This window comes from Helianthus annuus, chromosome 6, assembly GCF_002127325.2.
Source record: "Helianthus annuus cultivar XRQ/B chromosome 6, HanXRQr2.0-SUNRISE, whole genome shotgun sequence".
In the NCBI taxonomy this organism is placed as follows: Eukaryota; Viridiplantae; Streptophyta; class Magnoliopsida; order Asterales; family Asteraceae; genus Helianthus; species Helianthus annuus.
In genome coordinates this window covers 120,968,951-120,977,314 of record NC_035438.2, presented here as the reverse complement: position 1 = coordinate 120,977,314, position 8,364 = coordinate 120,968,951, and the positions used below count along the sequence as shown (strand labels likewise).

Sequence of the window (8,364 nt, the reverse complement as noted above, 5' to 3'; positions counted from 1 at the left end):
TGCCAGATATCGTATTCGGATCTGACCAACATAGGTGGTTTAAAGAGTGTGCCAGTGTTATTAGTGTCTTGTGATTTTGACACCATTCTGGTTGTTTTACAGGTCTTGAATAATCAACTTTTTATACGTGATTATCCCTTACTCTGTTTTTCAACTAAATACGAACAACCGAAAGTATCAATGAAAACGAGCTGAACTTTTACGTCAAAATGATTGTTAGATCAAATTTGACTATCCAAAGCTCTGATACCAATTGTTCGGATCTGAGTTTCTTATATTGTGTTGTTTAATTAAAGTGAAGGTCAAACAGAGATATGAATTGCAGCGGAATATGGAAATAAACTTTGATAACACAATCAATGGAGAATAGTTTTAAGTAAACATGATTTCATTCAGTCGAAATATTGTATCTATTACAAGATTCAACTAAATTGCATGTACACACTAGACTCCCCTTCAGCCGGAGCTCTGTGATTTGTTCGTACTGAATGACTTGTGGTAAAAGAGCTTATGGAACAGTACAGAGTACTGTTCTATTTATAGTACTAGCAAACCACTGAGCATCTTTGGCTGACGTCACCGTGAAAGTAACTAAGCTCCTAACAAACTCTAAGGACTGTTACATACAACCACTGATTACATAAATACTAATTACATAGACACTGCTTAGATAAACCATTGATTCTTCATTCCACTGTTGTAGCCTAAGCACTGATTTGAGCATCAGTGTTTTCTTCAAAAGGGTGATCCGTCCTTGAATGGGCAGTGCTTTCATCTTCAGCAGTGCTTGGAAGACAACAGTAGACAGAGCTTCAGTTTTTACATTAGATCAGGTCTTTGGCTAACAGTAGTTGTGCTGAACAGTGCTTGTAGTCTATTAGGTGTTAGTAAACCACTGTCAAGGGGAGAATCTTGTGCGAACAGTGCTTATGATGATCAGCAGTACTTTGAACCAATTTTGACTTTCCTTATCATTTGTTCTTCTAGGACCAACAATTCACACGTTCGTCTCAAGTTTAGCCTAGTCACGTCATTTAGCTCGTTTTTATCCATCATAACACGAATTTATATTCTTGAATTCCTCCGATTCTTTACAACGCCCATTGTGTATAACATCGCCAAAAACGGATCCTCGAAACCCGTGTTGTATTGTAAAACTGGATCCACCGAAAAATAAATAAAAATGTGAGTTGTTATTATTTTTAGTATTTTATTGTTTAATATTGGTTATATAACGCGTTTGATAAAATCCGCACTAAAAACGTTAAATGTATAAAGGTTTTCATTTAGATTTATAAAAGGGAAGCATCAACGGAGTTAATTTTGTGGGTTAATAAAAGTTACAAGTTAAGGAGTTACATGTGTAAAAACTCGAAACCATAAAATAAAAGGAAATAACTAACTAGGTTAGTTTATTAAATATAAATTGGGTTAGCATAGATTAATTAAAAGACTAAAAGAAAAGGGTTAGGGTGGAGACGGGAATTAAAGGGCCCGTGTTGTTGCGCCTCGTTCGCGGTGTGCGCGCCTGACGTGGCATCTTTATAAACATAAAATGATTCTCGACAACGGATATCTCGGCTCATGTATCGATGAAGAACGTAGCAAAATGCGATACTTGGTGTGAATTGCATAATCCCGTGAACCATCGAGTTTTTGAACGCAAATTGCGCCCGAAGCCATCCGGTTGAAGGCACGTCTGCCTGGGCGCCACGCATCACGTCGCCCCCACCAGGCATCCCTTCTAGGGTTGTCTTGTGTTGGGGCGGAGATTGGTCTCCCGTGCCCATGGCGTGGTTGGCCTAAATAGGAGTCTCCTCACGAGGGACACACGGCTAGTGGTGGTTGATAAGACAGTCGTCTCGTGTCGTGTGTTTACTTTCTTGAGAGTAGATGCTCTTAAAGTACCCCGATGTGTTGTCCTATGACGATGCTTCGATCGTAACCCCAGGTCAGGCGCCCGCTGAGTTTAAGCATATCAATAAGCGGAGGAAAAGAAACTTACTAGGATTCCCTTAGTAACGGCGAGCGAACTGGGAACAGCCCAGCTTGAAAATCGGGCGTCTTCGTCATCCAAATTGTAGTCTGGAGAAGCGTCCTCGGCGGCGAACCGGGCCCAAGTCCCCTGGAAGGGGCCGCCGGAGAGGGTGTGTCACACCCCGACCGCGTAAAACAACAAAACCGCGGCGGAAACGTCCGGGAGTGGAGCGACAGAATTATTGTTTCATAACACGTGGATCAAAAAGTTTCGTTTTATTGAATTATTTAACCATTTACATTGTCTTAGAACAAAACAAACTAGTTCACATATCAACTATCATCGTTATTAAGTCATTAAGGCCTCGTCCGGTCCTAAATGAGCATGCATCCTAGTAGCAATCAACATCATTCAACACCACCTGAAACATATGCGAAAATAAAGTCAGCAAAGAAATGTCGGTGAGCACATAGGTTTTGTGAGGGTATCAGATTAATGGCTCGTATACATGTTGTAATAACTTGTACAAAAACATGAGTCGATATTTAGAAAATCTTGTTTTGTGAAATGTTTGTATTGTAAATTGAACAACCAACTTAAAACAATTGGTTATAGTTTATAAAACCTCGATGCCATGAATCTTAACCCGAAACAATTGTTTATGTAAACCAACTTGTAAATCGTTCTCGTAATAAAACTCGTATGGTTTATATCGTTTAGTAAACATCGTTGTGTGACATCGTTTAAAATCGTTCGTCCAAGTGAACTAAATAACGCTACGGAATGTAATATGATAAAAGCACTTATATATAAGAATTACCAGCGGCGTATCTACCATGCCTTTATCATGTTACACCCGTCCCGTTATCTAATCACATACCAGAAACCCATCATTTAACTCGTTCATGTAATTGACCATCGTTCATTTGTTTAAATAGTTCAAATAGTTCTAAATCGTTTAAATCGTTCATAATCGTTCAATCGTTCAAAATCGTTCAATCGTTCAAATCGTTCTCGTTTTAATTGTGAAAACTAACTTTTGGTCGTCTCGTGAATACATTCAAACCTTCGTAACTCGTCCATCATTCAACTCGTAATAACAAACCACCAAAGGGTAAGTTAACAATCATCAGGTTCAGTCGTTACCCACATAACCCCCATACATAACCATGGTGGCAGTCCGATAACGGGATTTGTCAGATCCTATGGTACCATAACCTAGTACTCCTCGGCTCGGCCAAAGCTAATGAATGTCATTCGTTATGTAATTACGTCCCAACAAGTTCGTTCACATTATCGAAATCGTTCTTGTTTAATATAAACCATAGTATTAGTTTTTGAAACCATCGAAATCGTTTAACACATATGAATCACCCCAAAACAATTGAAAACAGCAAAATAGGGGAACTATGTACTCACTTTGAAGTGTAAAGTATCCTGGATTAAATGAACTAGCAAAGCTCGAGTAAACCAAGGAAATCAAATAGCACCTAGTAATCGAATCGCTATGTTAATAAATCGACACCTAAATCGGAAGATCGAATAGAATGAGGTCTTGTAAACCAAAGGAGTATTGGAACTCATGTGATATGGTTTAACAAATCCTACATTCTAAATCAGAACCTATCCTAAGTGCTTACGACCCGTTACGACCCATTAAGGTAGCTTTCGCTACTTTAACGCGTCGTTTGCGCAAATACGCGTTCGAGACGCCTAACTAGTCCTATGACAAGTATTATATGCCCTAGCATGTTTACATATGTTTCATAATCAGTTTAAGTGGCAAAAGTTAGGTTACATATGCTTAAAATCCAATTATGCATGAAAAGGGCATTTTGGTTATTTTCCTAAGGCATATAAACTACCTATCATACAACTAATTAAACTAAGTGACCATAAGGTATAACCTCGGAAGGTTATTCCCTATACAACTATGGTCACAATATATGCTTGGTCGGATCCTAACGATTGACCAAACGGGTCGGGTTCGAAAGTCTAAGCGGCTGTCAAGACCGCTTGACTTACGACCGTATACAAGCACTAGACTAAAAGTGACGAGTTAAACATGTTAAAACATATTTAACTAAGTTAGAAAACAGGTTTGATATCAAAACAAAGTGTTTTGATACCCGAAAATAGCTTCGTTGCAAAATACGCATAACTACGTATTTTGACCAAAACTTTGACTCGTCACTTCGACTAATCAACGTGGTAATCAGTAGGTATAGTCACAAGGGGCCATAACCATCGTGATTACGCTCACGTTGCAAAGTTCAAACGAACTTTGTGTTAACCAATTCATGGTCAAAGCAGAAAGTTTGTTTGACTTTCATGCTTTAAAAGCAATAACAAGCATGAAAGAAGCTTACAAAAGATCCAAGCTAGGAAGATTTGAACTAAAATACTCAGGTATGAAGCCTTAGCTTCAACTTAGAGCAGATTTAGATCAAATGTGTGAGGAAAGAATGATGAACATGGTGGGTATTTATAGAAAGTTTGGATCAAGGAGATCATTCCATGTGTTAGGAGGATCAATCTTGGCCTTACACTTGTGGAACATGGTTTTAAATACAATGAGAACTCAAAAACAAGCTCATTGTATCCAAAAACCATGTAAAAATTGCCTGAAAACAGCTGCTGTGACCAGATTCAATGATTCTGGTCTGAAGGTCGGTCGTGCCCCGCGTAGACCCACACATGGTCTTACGCGGCCCGCCAAAGAAGTTTGGCAGATTGTCAATTTTGGTCCCTGAATGCTATAAACTTGGATTTTGGTGTTTTTAAGCCCCGTTAACCCCATTTCAAGGCTCTACAATGAAGTTAAAACATACGGAATATGAAATATGCTTGAAAACATCTCGGATGTCGGTTCGTTTGGACGTACAGTCACATTATTCGGTTAATTACGATGAAAACTCGAACGGACGCGAAAACGATCCAAATTACACGATGAATGGTATTTTTGCATTCCAATCACTAAAATAAAATATTTTAATGATTAAAAAATTTTTTGGATGTCCGGATATGTTCAGAACGTAAAATATGCGCGTAAATGCAAACTTATGCCCTTTTTGACGCTTTTAGTCCCTATTGATCAAATAAGCATATTTTCGCAATACGAACCCCTCAAAACTTATTTCTAAGTTATGATCATGTTCCGGAATGTTCGTGATCATGTTTCGGAATGTTCGTTACAGTTTAGCTTATGATCATGTTCCGGAATGTTCGTTACAGTTCGAGTCGACATACTTTCGTAGTTTGTCGTAATTAGTCCCTGCGATCGAACAAACTTGTTTTTGACACACCAAACCCTTCAAAACTTATTTCTAAGTTATGTAAAGGTCATTTAAGGTATGTTAAGCCTATATCACTATTCCGGAGAGTTTGTCGCGTTAAACTGATTACGTTTATCCATCAGTTTGCGTATAACTTTCCAGAAAGCGATTTAAAGCTTGAAATCGAGCTAGAGTCAAATCGTAAAATCGTCAAACAAAAATACACAAATATTAACACCAAAACACATTGTTTTATTGATAAATGATACTATTTTACATTGTACATTGTTTACAAAGCACAGTTGTCAGAGGGTGAGAGCCCCATCATGCCCGGATCCTGTCGCACCATGAGGCGTTGTCTGCGAGTCGGGTTGTTTGGGAATGCAGTCCCAATAGGGCAGTAAATTCCGTCCAAGGCTAACTACTGGCGTGAGACCGATAGCAAACAAGTACGGCGAGCGAAAGACGAAAAGGACTTTAAAAAGAGAGTCAAAGAGTGCTTGAAATTATCGGGAGGGAAGCGAACAGGGGCCGGCGATGCGTCCCGGTCAGTTGTGGAACGGTGTAAGTCGGTCCGCCGATTGGCTCAGGGTGTGAACCGGTGCGGATTGGTATGGCGGCCAAAGCCCAGGCTGTTGATATGCCTGTCGAGATGCCGGTGTGCCGATCGTGGTTGGCAACGCGCGCCGTCACGGCGTGCTTTGGCACCTGCGTGCTCCTAGCACCTGCCTGCGGGCACCCCATTCGGCCCGTCTTGAAACACGGACCAAGGAGTCTGACATGTGTGCGAGTCAACGGGTGAGTAAACACGCAAGGCGCAAGGAAGCTGATTAGCGGGATCCCCCTCGTGGGTTGCACCGCCGACCGACCTTGATCTTCTGAGAAGGGTTCGAGTGTGAGCATGCCTGTTGTTAGGATCGGAGGCTCTAATTATTGTGTTTGTTTGTAATAGACGAACAATGAATGAACATGATTCAATGATTTATGCAGCGGAAATGAACACAAACTTTGTAAACACAATCAAAGAGGAAAATAGTTTTGATAAAGACATGCTTTCCATTAGTCGAAAGATTACAAATCAAATCAAAAGATTACAATGCATGCTTACAAACTACACTCCCCCTTAGCTTGATGCTCCCTGGTTGATTGCACAAGATGAAAGGATTGGATATGAGGAGATGAACTCACTCACTCAATTAAATGTAACAGTACAGGGTACTGTTCCATTTATAGGCAAATCAAACCACTGAAGCATCTAAGCTGACGTCACCATGAAAGTGACATCTAACAACCTACCAACCTTTAACCACTGTTCTTATACAAGCACTGCTAATCTTAACCACTGATTCTATACAATATAAGTGACAAACTAAACTACTGCTTCTTCCTTCCATTGTTGCATGTCAAGCACTGATGTTTGATAATCAGTGCTTTCCTCAAAGTTGATCAGTCCTTGAGTGGGCAGTTCTTTAATCAACAGCAGTACTTAGATAGCATCAGTAGATTGAACCAACAGTGTTTAATTCTTAACAGTCTTCAGAGCTTCATCAGCAGTTTGAAGGACAGCAGCTGTTGTATAGGGACAGTGGATAGAGGACATTAGATGTTATAAACACTTTCAAGGGGAAAGCCTGGTGTAAACAGCTGCTTATGATGAATCAACTGTTGTGAACCAGTTTTGGTTCTAATTATCTGTTCCTCTGATAGGGTTCAATCCCAACAATCTCCCCCTGGAACAGATAATGCCAAAACCCTTCATTATTCTGGATCTTTATTGTCTCATCAGAAGTTCCCTAACTTGTCCTTTAAATTGCAGTTCAAAATCCATAGAACTTGTATCATCCTCATCCCTACACAGTATAAGCTCAAGGAGATCTTGTAGATCGTCAACACCCAGGCCCAGTGCTTGTTCCCTTGATATGTGCTTTACTTCTCCATTGGATCTGATCAATGTCAACACATGGGTCTTTTGATCAGACATCCATTTTAATATTTTTGAACCCAATGGGTTTCTTGGGAGAGGTTTATTTACAGATGAGTTGGGAGATTGTGGCCTTGTGAAAACTTGTTGATCAGTACCCTGAGCTTTTGCTAGTTCAGAGTTTTCAGCTGACATTTGTTTGAAAGCCATTTTTATGATGTCATTTGCTACAGCTATGTCTTATGCAGCTTCTTTTTCAATCTGCTCTTGTCTTTTTCTTTGATCTAACTCAGTGACTGAGACATCTGCTGATGCGATCAGTGGTTTAGGAGCATTGATCTGTTTTAGCTCTTTGTATTCAGGCTTCTGTGGTAAACTAGGATCTGTCATCCTTCTTTTCTTTAACCTTTCATAAGCCTAATCTGTGTATTGCTTTGTCCATTTTGATATGGCTTTAGCAGTTCCAACCTTTGCATCCACCAGCTCTTGTTTCTTTCTTTTGTGTTCTGAGGTAAGTTCATCAATGGCCTTTTTGTATTTGCTCCAATTTGGAGCTGTCCTTTTCTTACTTGGATCATTCTTGATTCTCTTAATTCTGTTTACCTCATGCTTTAGTGCAATGAGTGGCCATTCACTGAATTGTTCTTCTTTGGCTGGATAAAACTTTTCTTTCATGATGAATGCAAGATAATCCTTTCTCATTTCCTTTTGTAGGGCAGCATTAGGTGGCATATTTGACATATCTTTGCTCAGGTCTCTTGCATAATCTTCTATTTGTTTGACCTTAGTGAGTAAAAATTCCATTCTCTCAGAAATGGCTTTATCACCTTGATCTTTACATTCAATTCTAGCTCTTATATCTGCTTGCCTGGCTTTGAGTTTTAGATACTCATCCATATTTACTGGGTTCCTGAAGCCCATGAGAGAAGGAAATCTTCTTTTTGAAGGATCATCCACCGTATAGAATTGTCTCATCTCATCCTTTACAGCTTCCAATTCCAGTGGATAACTTTCAGCAATAGATACAACAATATGCCCAAGGTTTATTGGTTTGGCTAGAGTTGGTGGAGTGGATGGTTGTGGCTTGATAACTTTATAGGATGTGGAGGATAAAGGAATAGGTGCTGGTATATCATCATTATTCTTCTGAAATTTCCTTTTTCTTGTGTAAAGCTTTTTGGGGGAAGGGG

General features: G+C 39.6%; 1 non-coding gene across 1 annotated transcript; it reads left to right on the top strand.

Annotated features, from left to right (window-relative positions):
* Window positions 1-1,557: 1,557 nt before the first annotated feature.
* On the top strand, window positions 1,558-1,713 carry LOC118479933. The gene has a single exon (XR_004861575.1). It is a non-coding gene; the product is annotated as a 5.8S ribosomal RNA (ribosomal RNA).
* Window positions 1,714-8,364: the final 6,651 nt, after the last annotated feature.